General features: G+C 39.3%; 1 pseudogene; it reads left to right on the top strand.

Annotated features, from left to right (window-relative positions):
- On the top strand, window positions 1,768-11,078 carry LOC104715169 (annotated as a pseudogene).

Raw genomic sequence — 11,843 nt, 5'->3', positions numbered from 1 at the left:
ACCACACACGAAAACCTACCAAAGGAAGGGAAGAAGATCAACCTCCGCCGCTGCTACAACCGGAGGTGATGCCATCGAACCTCGAGAATCCTAAGGAAGAAGAGACGTTCCGCATTCCCAACCGCTAGCTGGACGTTTCGCTTCCCCAACCCGATACTCAACCCGATCCGGTGCTTGAGCAACAGATCGTGTAGACCATCGGGTTCACTCACCAAGTTTTATGGCGAGTGCTGTTCGCCGATCTCCTCGATGTAGGAACCTGTCTACGTCCGAGAGAACTCTTACCGACCCTATGGAGGTCGATTCTGATGCTGGTGGAGAAGAGCCAGAGGAGATCCAAACGTCGCGGCTAAGGAGCAGAGCCGTGGTTGCAAGAGGAAAGAGACCAGCTCCTGAGAAGGCTGAGAAGGTAGCTGAGAGAGCAGCTGAGGAAGAGGATCGAGATACATAGGAGGAGAACCGTGAGCGAGAGGAGAAGCAGAGAGAAAGAACACGCCAAGCCTTGCAGAGGCTGAAACAGAAGGAAGTGGAGACTCCGGCAAAGCTCTTCAAGGTTTTCCGCAAGATGAGTTTTGTTGGTACCCATTACCCTCACCGTGAGATGATGAAGCAGTTGGGCATAGCTAGAGATGTCGAGTTTTTGTTCGACATGTGCCACCTGGGCCATATGATGCGAGCCCACCTTGAAGCTTATGTGGAGGAGACGGTCCACTTTCTCTCCACACTTCGACTGCACTACTTTGAGGATCACCCAACCCTACTACCCGATGGGGGGATCGGGTTCATCACCTTCTTCATGAGAAACAAGGAGTACCGGCTCACTTTCAAGGAGATGGAGAAGCTGTATGGTTTCAAAGCTGGGAGTGGAGAAGGAATGGAGGTGCGTAAGGAGGAAATGAGGTCCCTATGGCTGACAATAGGAGAAAAACTCCCCTACAAGTCCACAAGCTCCAAATCCGCTCAAAAAGGAGCCCTGTCTTGAGGTATTTTCACAAGTCCCTCGCATGTACTCTTTTTGCTAGGAAGGAGACTGGGAATGTGAATGATCATGAACTCCAACTGCTAGAAATTGCATTGTGTGGAGTTCTAGAAAATGCTAGGGATGGTACACAGCTAGTTGGAGATGTTGTGGATACTAGCATGGTCTTTGTGCTGCTCGATTAGTTCCTCTACCTTAAGTCATGGGCTATGAAGATAAGAGAAGGGGGCGGAGAGATCTCCATTGGAGGACTGGTTACACCGATCTTGGTGGCGTGCGATGTGCCTTTGAAAGGAGTGGTTCATGACCCGAGATGGCTGGACGTAGACTACCTCGTGCTGGCGCGATTTTTGGCCTGCGAGAGGCCAAACGACATGATGCTCTTCAAGTTCGTCCATCCAACCACCGGAGCCGCCCAAATGATCCTACCCAATGTAGTGTGCACCAAGGTCCGGCTGGGAGACAACATCGACTTTGCACCGCCTTTGGAGGAGCTGTACAATCCGGAGGAGGAATCCGAAGCTGAGAAGAGAGAGGCAACCGGGCAGAGACAGGGAGATAGCTCGGAAGATTTTGACTTTGAAGAGTATGGTTGCTCTCAAAAGCAACCCGTTGGAGTAAGGGAAGCCCACAAGAGGATCAGATGGCTGAAGAGGATGAAAACGTTTTTGGTGAGAAAGGTGAAGGATCTTACCGGTTCGGTGAAGACTATGGGAGGTCAGATCAAGGAGCTGCAAGACAAGGCAAGCTGTGCCTCAGCCGCTACCTTGGCATATGCACCAACATGGATGGGGAGAAGCGGACCGCTAGGAGGAATTCGAGGACTGACACCTCCAGAACCTCACAGGACATCTTACTATGAGCCCCAAGCCGAGGAGAATGTCACAAGACCTGAAGTATCACGGAGAAGCCATTCAGACGCCTATCCGATGCTTAACCCGGTGGGATACTCGATGCCTTACCCGATGCACCCATCGTGCACACAATCAGGTGATTACTCAGGACTCTTCCCTCCGCCTTACCAGATGCCATACACGATGCCGTATACGATGCACCCTGCGAGTGGCTATACGGGTTATCACTCTGGACCTCTTCCACCATACCCATACAGGAGCTACGCGATGCCCCCCATGATCAACCCCTCGGATGATGGTCCGAGTAGGTCGTCCGTGCATATCACTGAGCTCTCTGACGAGCAAACCCCGGCACCTGCTGAAGCCGGTGATGACCATGGCTACACGTTGGCGAGTATGGAGGCTGCTACAACCTCCTTCTTCACCAACCCATGAGGTACCAAATTCATCCAACCTTTGTAAATAACACTGCATTTAGTTTTATTTCATTTTGTGTGATTCTCCGATTCTTTTTCCAGCTTTTATTTACACAGAGACTATGTAATTTAAGTTTGGGGGAGGGTCCTAGAATGTATTTAACATTGTGTTTTATTTTCTTATTTTCTTATTTCAAATTTTTGCATGCTAGTTTTATTCATTTGAGTCTGCATCTATGTGCATTGAAAAAAACCTAAATTTTTTTTTTTGAAAAATTTACAAAAAAAAAGAGAATGTTCATGTAGTAGCATTTACATATTAGGATTGATTCTAGTTTGTTTCATATAGGACTGTTGCATATACATTTTAGGGGACAATGATTAAAACTACCTTGTTTAGAATCAAAACTTAGGATTGAAGCTACCTTAATCACAGTTCATTGTTGCTAGATCAATCTTTTGAAAAAAATGAAAAATCTTTGCTTAGAACCTTGTGTCTTTTGAATGCTTCCTCCACTTGCTTGAACATAGGAACATTTCTATATTATTGGACTTAATTTGAACTTAAAATTTCTTGCTTATGGAATTTGAATACTTGCTCATGGTAACTCTAAACTCGGGTTAGCACTCTATTTTTATTAATCTTTTCGTTTAACCCGATTTGGTTGTCCTAGCCATGATCCCAAGCCTTTCTTTCAAACCTTGTTGTGAATTGTTGAGTGAGGCCTTTTTCATTGTGCTATAGGTTGTGAAACCTTTAGAGTATTGATAACGACAAAGAACTGCCTCTTGATTTAGCTCAGTTAGAATTTGAACTAGCTGATAGATTTGGTTTTGAAAGATAGGTGGTTAGCATGTTTAATTGGGATTGGGTTAAGGAAAAAAAAAAGAGAAAAGAAGTCCCTAATGTTAGAATCAATTAGCTCTAAGTCTCTAAGTAAAAAAAAAAAGGGACAAAAGAGAGAAAAAGATCTTGCTATAGTCTCCTAGAAAGAAAGAAAAAAATATATATATACATATTAGGAGTTTAGCAAAGAAAGAAAAAAAAAAAAAAAGAGAGCTAGATGTTTAAAGTTTAAACCTTAGGGATTACAAAAAAAAAGAGAGCTAAAGTCAAGGTTGTGGATAGTTTAATTCTTGGGGGGTTTTAAAAAAAAAAAAAGTGAATGAGAAAAGGGTAGATCATCAAGAGTTAAGCTTTGTATGCCCAAATTGTTCTCAATCTTAGATAGTTTTTACAACTGTCTAGCATTCCTTCTTTTGAGAGAAAACCACCCAAAGAATTTATTTGAAACCACCTTACCAAAGAACCTTACCAAAGAGCCTTACCCTTGAAACCGATTGAGCTTGATTTACCTTCCATTTGCAAGAATTCTCCAAATACTTAATTGAATGTGAAAGAGATGTTCTTTACTTTTAGTTGGAGGTTGAACTAGATCGATGCATGGTAATAATCATAGAAAAATATTTGTAAGTATGTTGATTGATCTTAGCACCATTAAAGTATCTTTAAGGACTATACCTTGAATCTTTCGCTTAGCAATACAAAGGTTATGAGTCCCCGTTTTTAAGCCGCACCCTCCTACTTCCTTGCTAGAGGACTAGCAAGATTTAAGTTTTGGGGTCTGATAACTCCCTAATTTACATGTTTTTAGCATCCTTTTTGTCCATATTTTGCATTGTTTATACCCTTAACTTAGCATTTTTAGGTCATTAACTGTAGGAATTCACTTTTAGTCCATTTAGGGTGTTGCATTTTTTGATTTGCATACTTTGGATGAAAACAGGTGCTTAAGAGCCTAAAATGGGGGAAAACAAGGACAAACTCGAGCATGTACCCGAAGGAGCCATCGAGCAGCAAGAACAGTCTGAACCCCAACACGATCGAGGAGGATACAAGAGCAGGAAGAACAACCCGAAGATCTACCCGAGGAGTAACCCAATCTTATCCTTGTGTACCCCATCGAGTAGACCCTCGGGCCGGACTGGGAAGCTAGGTCAAAAGGGTTTCCATATATAAACCCCTCCTCTCCTTCCTCGCAAACGAGCACGCCGCAAACACTCCAACCAGAGAGTGAGAGCTTCTGAGAGAGAACTGAGCGACCCAAAACTCTTTTCACTTTTTGTTAGGATTATTTTCATATCTTTTTATCATTTCTTTAGATTTCTATCTTGTATTCTTACTTCTCTACTCTATCGTTTATTATATTGCAATTTTCGTTCATATATGCTTTTATGTTTCTTGCTATGATTTCCGAGTAGTGTAGTAAAGTTTCTAGGGATGGGATAGATGATTTTGTGTTCTTGATCGGTTAGGATATCTTAGTTTGATTGTATATGTTTAATAGATTCCCTTCTAGATTGGTGTTCTTAATGCTGTCAACCAACCGAGAGGATGAGATTAGATCTAAGGTGTTTTACCACTGAGAGGTGTAGATGAGATGCTTGAATCAACCATTGCTAGAGGTTTACTTACTTAGCCTAAGAGATTAGATGAGTAAGGGATTTACTGACAATAATGAATCGGTTCTTATTGCCTGCTTGGTCATGTTTCTCCAACGAGAGTTGGGTAGGGGAGTGATCAAGGTTGATTGTTTCTATCACGAGAGTGTTTTAACGAGATTTTAGAGATTCATTGTCTAGGAAATATTTGCTTGAGGCATGTAAGACATGTATAGTCATGTGTAGTCATTGTCTAGGGAATATTTGCTTGAGGCATGTAAGACATGTGTAGTCATAAATGCTCATCAAGATCTCCTATGCTCTTCCTTTTTAGCGCCCACCTCCCTTTATTCAGTACAGTACATTAGTAGCATTGGAGTATACAGAAATAGTTATAACATGGACCGTTCAATTCTTGTCTATGCTATTAAATATATACACTACTTTAGTATTATAAAGTAGTGTATATGTTGCTAATTTTTTATTAAAACTGCTGTTTTCTCATGTTTTTGTCTAGACAACTCCAAAACATTTTATAATAAATGCTGTATTAGTCATAAATATTTCTAATAAATGCTGTATTAGAAATATTATTAGTATTAATTAAAAAGAATTTCTGGTTTTTGTCTCCTGTCGAAATAAACAAAACAAACGACAGCTTCATATACAAATACTCCAATGTAACTAATGTACTGTACTACATAAAGGGAGGTGGGCGCTAAAAAGGAAGAGCATAGGAGATCTTGATGAGCATTTTCCAAGTTTCATACTGCTGTTTGACCCGAGGTGTAGATGAGATGCTTGAATCAACCATTGCTAGAGGTTTACTTACTTAGCCTAAGAGATTAGATGAGTAAGGGGTTTACTGACAATAATGAATCGTTGAGGATTGTGAGGTTTAAGTATTCCTGATCGTACTGGTAAGGAATACTTAGGATTCGATTACCCCATCCTTAGAAGCTTTTTTATCTTAATTGCTTGCATTTTCATTCATCACTCGATCCTTTACCCAAACAGGTACACGATCACCTGCTTCGAGTAAGCCCTCGACTTGTTCATAGCTCATTTGCTTACTCGATCACCCCACCCGATCCTGTACTCGAATGCTTGCATCGAGTGTTTAGGTCGTGTGGTTCTTTGTTTATATTCTGTTCTTTTATTATTTTAGGACTGTTAGACAAAACCCTTAATTGCTTGGCTTGACTTGCATTGTTCTGATTGCATCCTTCCTGCTAGCATAAACAACCGTTTGGATTGATAACCCTTTGTACTACAACTGCATAGAGAATTGATACTCTGGGGTGAAAATCCGATTATCAGTATACAAGATGTTGTCCACAAAATTCTTCTCGGTATGCATCACATCAATATTATGTCGGAGATTGAGGTCTTTCCAATAAAGTAGCGACCATAATATGCTTTTTTGTGCCAATTATGTTCATTTCCATAGCCCGACATCTTCTTTTCATGACCGTTACCACCGACTTCCCTGGTTTTTGGTGGATTTACACATTTCAAACGCTCATAATAAACTTGCTCACTAGCTAAAGACTGCGGTGGATAGTCGTTAGAAGCGTCTCTTCCCTTCAGAAAATATTTTTTGTTTTTCCTTAATGGATGACCATGAGGCAGGAATCTTTGGTGACAATCAAACCAACATGTCTTCCTTTCTTTGGGTAGATAAAACGACTTTGTACTTTCCATGCAAATTGGATAAGACAATTTATCGTGGGTGGTCCATCACGATAACATGCTATATGCCGGAAAGTCACTTATCGTCCACATCAGCACTGCTTTTAGATTAAAGTTTTCATTCAAGGACACATCGTATGCATTGACTCCAGTAGACCACAACTCTTTTAACTCCTAATTAAGAGGTTGTAGGAAGATATCGAGGCTAGCTCGTCGATGATTTGGCCCAGAATTCAGAATTGTAAGAAACAAGTACTTCGTATTCATGCACATACCAGGGGGTAAATTATATGGAGTCAAGATCACAGGCCACAACGAATGATTACGAGACATGCCAAATGAATTGAACCCATTGGTACATAATCCAAGGTAGGCGTTACGGGGTCCTTCCACAAACCGAGGGTTAAGCTCTTGGAAATATCTCCACTCCGCCGCATCAGAAGGATGATTCATTTCTCCCTCTTTTGATTGGTGCTCCGCATGCCATCTCATTGTCGCTGTAGTCTTTTGGCTCTGATACATTCTCTTCAACCTATCAGCAATAGATAGATACCACATACGACTATATGGTACTCTTGTTCTCCGTATGTCCTCCTTAGGCTTCCATCTTGGTGAACCACATAATAGACATGTCTCTTCCTTTTCGTCTTCTTTCCAGAAAATCATACAATTGTTAATACAAACATCAATTGTATAATATGGGAGGCCTAAATTACGCATCAATTTCTCTGTCTCGTAATGTGAACCGGTAGACTGGTTGCCTTCTGGTAAACAATCCGTCAAAATTCTGCAAACCGAATCTACTAACTTTTCACTCATATTATACTCCGCCTTATTTTGCATGACTCGTCCAGCTAATGACAATTGCGAGTGACCTTCACGACAACCATCATATAAAGGAGTTTTTGCACTATCTAACAAGTCGTAAAAGTTCTGCGAATGGTTTTGTACCGGTTCTTTCACATTCTCATAACTATCATTTTGATGATAATTATCATCAAAACCCACATTATAACGAAATGCCTCATTCACAATATCCACATATGGATCTTTTACTACATTACCCATTTCTTCATGACTCCCATTATACGTCCTATCAGTGTAACTACTTCCTATATCCAAATTGATTTCTTCTCCATGGTTATACCAAACAAAATAATCAGGCATAAATCCATTACAAAACAGATGACTCATAACTCTTCTACCCGAGAGACATTTACTGTTCTTGCAAACACTACATGGACAGAGAAACTTACACCCATTAGTCTGAACTGTATCTTGGCTACTTGCAAATGATAAGAATTAGTTCACCGCCACTTCGAATTCAGATGAAAAATTTCTCGTCACTTCATCGAACCTTTTGTACATCCACTCCAGATAATTACCGCCATTACCACCATAATTGTAATATCCCGCCATTATATATATATATATATATATATATATATATATATATATTTTGGAAGAAAATATAAGATTATATAAAGCCAAACTTTTTTTTTTGATTTAGATTTTTTTTTTAGGAAAGGAAAGTGACTTGTCTTGGAATGAAGAGAACAAATGAGTGCAACTCGTTTTTATAGACTTTCCTAGGTGACTACCTTAATAAAAGTTGGTACACCAACCCTCACATGGAAAACATATTTTTTTAACTGTATTTTTGCGACTATTTTGCGACTACAAGATGACTATATAATGACTCGCCGTATGAGTCGCCATGCAGTCGCCAAATATACAACTACCTAATGTGGTCGGTACCGTAGTCGTTAATTTAGCAACTATTTTACGACCACGGTACGACTATCATATGACTCGCCGAATGAGTCGCAGATTAATCGCCAAAGTATACGACTATCTGTTGTGGTCGTATTGTAGTCGTTAATTTAGCGACTAAGTTGCGACGACATAATTCCATCAACAAAATAGTCGCCTTGTAGTCGTTAAAATATGACCACCGTACCGACTGTATCAATTAGTCGCTATAGAGTGACTCAATAGCGACTAATTATCTGTAGTCACAAAATAGTCGCTAATTAGTCACTAAGTAGTCGTTATGTTTGACGACTTCATATATAGTCGCTATTTATATTCGCTAATCACCTGTTTTCTTGTAGTGTCCATAAAACAAACATATCCAAAATAGTTGAAAGAAAGAAATCAATAAGAAGATGTTTACAAGCTATGGCTTCCGATAGTTTTATTCATAGTGGTTAAGCTATATCATTTGATCTATCAATGGAGCAATCCAAAGTGTAATGGAAAACTTCCTCCAGGGTCGATGGGTTTTCCAATCATAGGAGAAACTATTGAATTCATGAAGCCTCATAATGCTCTTCAGTGTTCAACGTTCCTAACGAAGAGAATCCTTAGGTTCGCTTTTTTATTTTTAGCATGGATGTTTAGAAAGGTTTTTTCTTACCTAAGTTACATTAGCATAAATTATTTTTTAATGCATATTAAGAAATAGTGTTTCTTAATATTTATTACTTAATTAACTTTAGTATTTCTTTGTTTTGTCATTATTTACGGAAATATAGACATGGACCAGTTTTTCGGACTAGCTTATTTGGAGGCAAAATTATTATCTCAATGGATAATGAATTGAATATGAAAATAGCAAAGACAAGTCGTATTCCTGGTGTCACGAGGAGCATAACACGACTATTTGGAGATAACAACTTTTTTACGCAGAGCACCCAATCCCATAAACATGTTCGGAACTTGACATTTCAATTGTTGGGTTCACAAGGTTTAAAATTGAGAATAATGGAAGACATCGATCTCGTGACTCGAACATACTTGGAGGAAGGATCTCGGAACAGCTGCCTTTGACGTTAAGGAAACAACAAGCAAGGTAACAGAAAAAGGTCATATATTAAATTCTAGAAAGAATATATTATACTCAACCAGATAAATTATTGGTAAAATTAAACGTTACAGATCTTAATTGAATGCCATGCAAAGAAAGTTATGGGTGAGATGGAACCAGAGGCGGCCAAAGAACTCGCATTATGTTGGATATATTTCCCAAGTCGTTGGTTTAAGTTCTCTTTTAACTATCCCGGGATAGGTTTCTATAATTTGATGAATGTAAGAATTTTAATAACCTTTATTAGCACTATATTTGCATAAGCTGTAGTGCAAAATGATGGAGGCTGTAATGGTGATGTTTTGTGGCAGGCGAGAAGTAGGATGATGAAGTTAATAAAGGAGGAAGTGTTGAAGAAGAGAGTATCAGGAGAGGAGTTAGGTGAATTCTCTAAGATCATATTTGGAGAAAAGGAAGAAGGAAAAGAATTGATAGGCATGGAGAACGCAATCAAGTACATAATCACTTTCTTCCTAATTGCTAATGAAACAACGCCGCGACTTCTTGCGGCTACAGTAAAGCTCATAAGCGAAAATCCTAAAGTCATGCAAGAGCTTCATAGAGAGCGTGCACGAATTTTTAGAGATAGGACTAAGGAAGAGTCCGGCCTAACATGGGAAGACTATAAAACCATGACTTTCACCGATATGGTTAGTATGTGCCAAAGTCATGTACAATATATATAATATTCTTTTTATTTTCTTTGATTTAGTTTAAATCCCAAGACTATTTTCATATATATTGTATTAGCTCACAAAAGCAATATTTTGTTTCAGGTGATCAATGAGTCTCTTAGGATTACATCCACAGTACCTGTAGTGCTTAGAAGAACTGATCATGATATCCAGATTGGTGATTATACAATTCCAGCGGGTTGGAATTTCATGGGATATGCTAGTTGTTAGAATTGCAGAATTAACTAAGGAAGAATCGAGAGAAACCGAGAGAATAAGAGATAAAAGAGAATGTGAATCAAAAGACTTAATTAGTATTTTCCTTATGTTGTTACATGACTATATATAGGTAGACATTGAGCATATAGCCGGTGGGGATACAAAAGGAAGGAGAGAGAGCTAATAGTACACAAGTCTTAATCGGCTTTAATGAGAGAAAGCGACATCTCCTTCCCTTGGTTGACTCCCTTACACTCGCTCCCAAGGTAGACATGTGACTTCATAGATATTTTTCTCTCCTCTCTTCTAGATCCTTCTCTCCATGGACTTCAATATTGATCAAGGCCCTTCTCTCTTACTCATCCAACCGAACCATGGCCTAAAGGCCTAATCGTACGGACGCTCGTACGGACACTCGTACGGCCGGTCTTGATCTCAAGCCCTCGATCAATACTAGGGTCCATTTCAATCCAAACACATACGAGGATCCTTTACTATTTAATCCATGGTGTTGGAAGGTCATTTAAAGTTGACACTCATCTTTAACGTATTTGCTCTATATTCTACTAATCATATACAATTTTTTATATATATTAAATCAAACACATACTTGGACGCGATAATATCCAAAAATTATGTTCCCTTTGGCGCTGGTTCAAGACTTTGTGTTGGGGCTTACTTTGCTAAGTTGCTGATGGCCGTTTTTATCCACCATTTGTTTAGATATAGGTTTATTTTTTGTCAGCTAATTGATTACTAATTATGCAATTTATTTATACTACAATCAAATTCTTGATATTGATTATATATATGTGCAGGTGGTCAATGAAGGTAGATGTAACTGTAACTCGAAGTTATATGCTTATGTTTCCTCATGGATGTGATGTGAAAATTTCAAAAGACACCCAATTACATGATTCGCCTTTATACTAGAGTGAATTCCATATATGGTTGTTGGTTCGAATACTACAACATATATAAAATTCCTTGTTGTTGTTGTGCACAAACTATCATGCAAGAAGAATTTGTAGTTATATTTTAGTTTAGTATTGAATAAAGAAATAAGCTAAGAACATATACTTTATATTTATATATATGTTTGAGTTTACATTTATGTTTTTCTATTGAGTATATAGTGTAAATCAGATAAGCAAAACCCGTTCCGTGGACCCTACTAGCCTCCAGCTAACTTGTCCCCATAGACCCTAAGCTGGTCCTGCAGGGTATCGATCCTAACCTCTCACCGTGGAAAGGAAATCACATCCAAATCCACCAGTAGGTTATTGGTGCGTGATAACACTCTAATTTACATGTTTTTAGCATCTTTTTTGTCCATCTTTTGCATTGTTCATACTTCTAACTTAGCATTTTTAGATCATTTACTTTAGGAATCAAGTTTTAGAGCATTTAGGGTGTTGCATTTCTACATTTGCATATATTGGATGAAAACAGGTGCTAAAGAGCCAAAAATGGGGAAAAACAAGGACAACTCGAGCATGTACCCGAAGGAGCCATCGAGCTACAAGAACAAGTCTGAACCCCAACACGATCGAAGAGGATCCAAGAGCGCGAAGAGCAACCCAAAGATCCACCCGAGGAGTTCCCCGACTCAACCCTCGTGTACCCCATCGAGTAGACCATCGGACAGGTCTGGGAAGCTAGGTCAAATGGGTTTCCATATATAAACCCCCTCTTTCC

The sequence above is a fragment of the Camelina sativa genome, chromosome 9, assembly GCF_000633955.1.
Source record: "Camelina sativa cultivar DH55 chromosome 9, Cs, whole genome shotgun sequence".
Lineage (NCBI taxonomy): Eukaryota > Viridiplantae > Streptophyta > Magnoliopsida > Brassicales > Brassicaceae > Camelina > Camelina sativa.
This window is presented reverse-complemented; position numbering and strand designations above follow the sequence as displayed.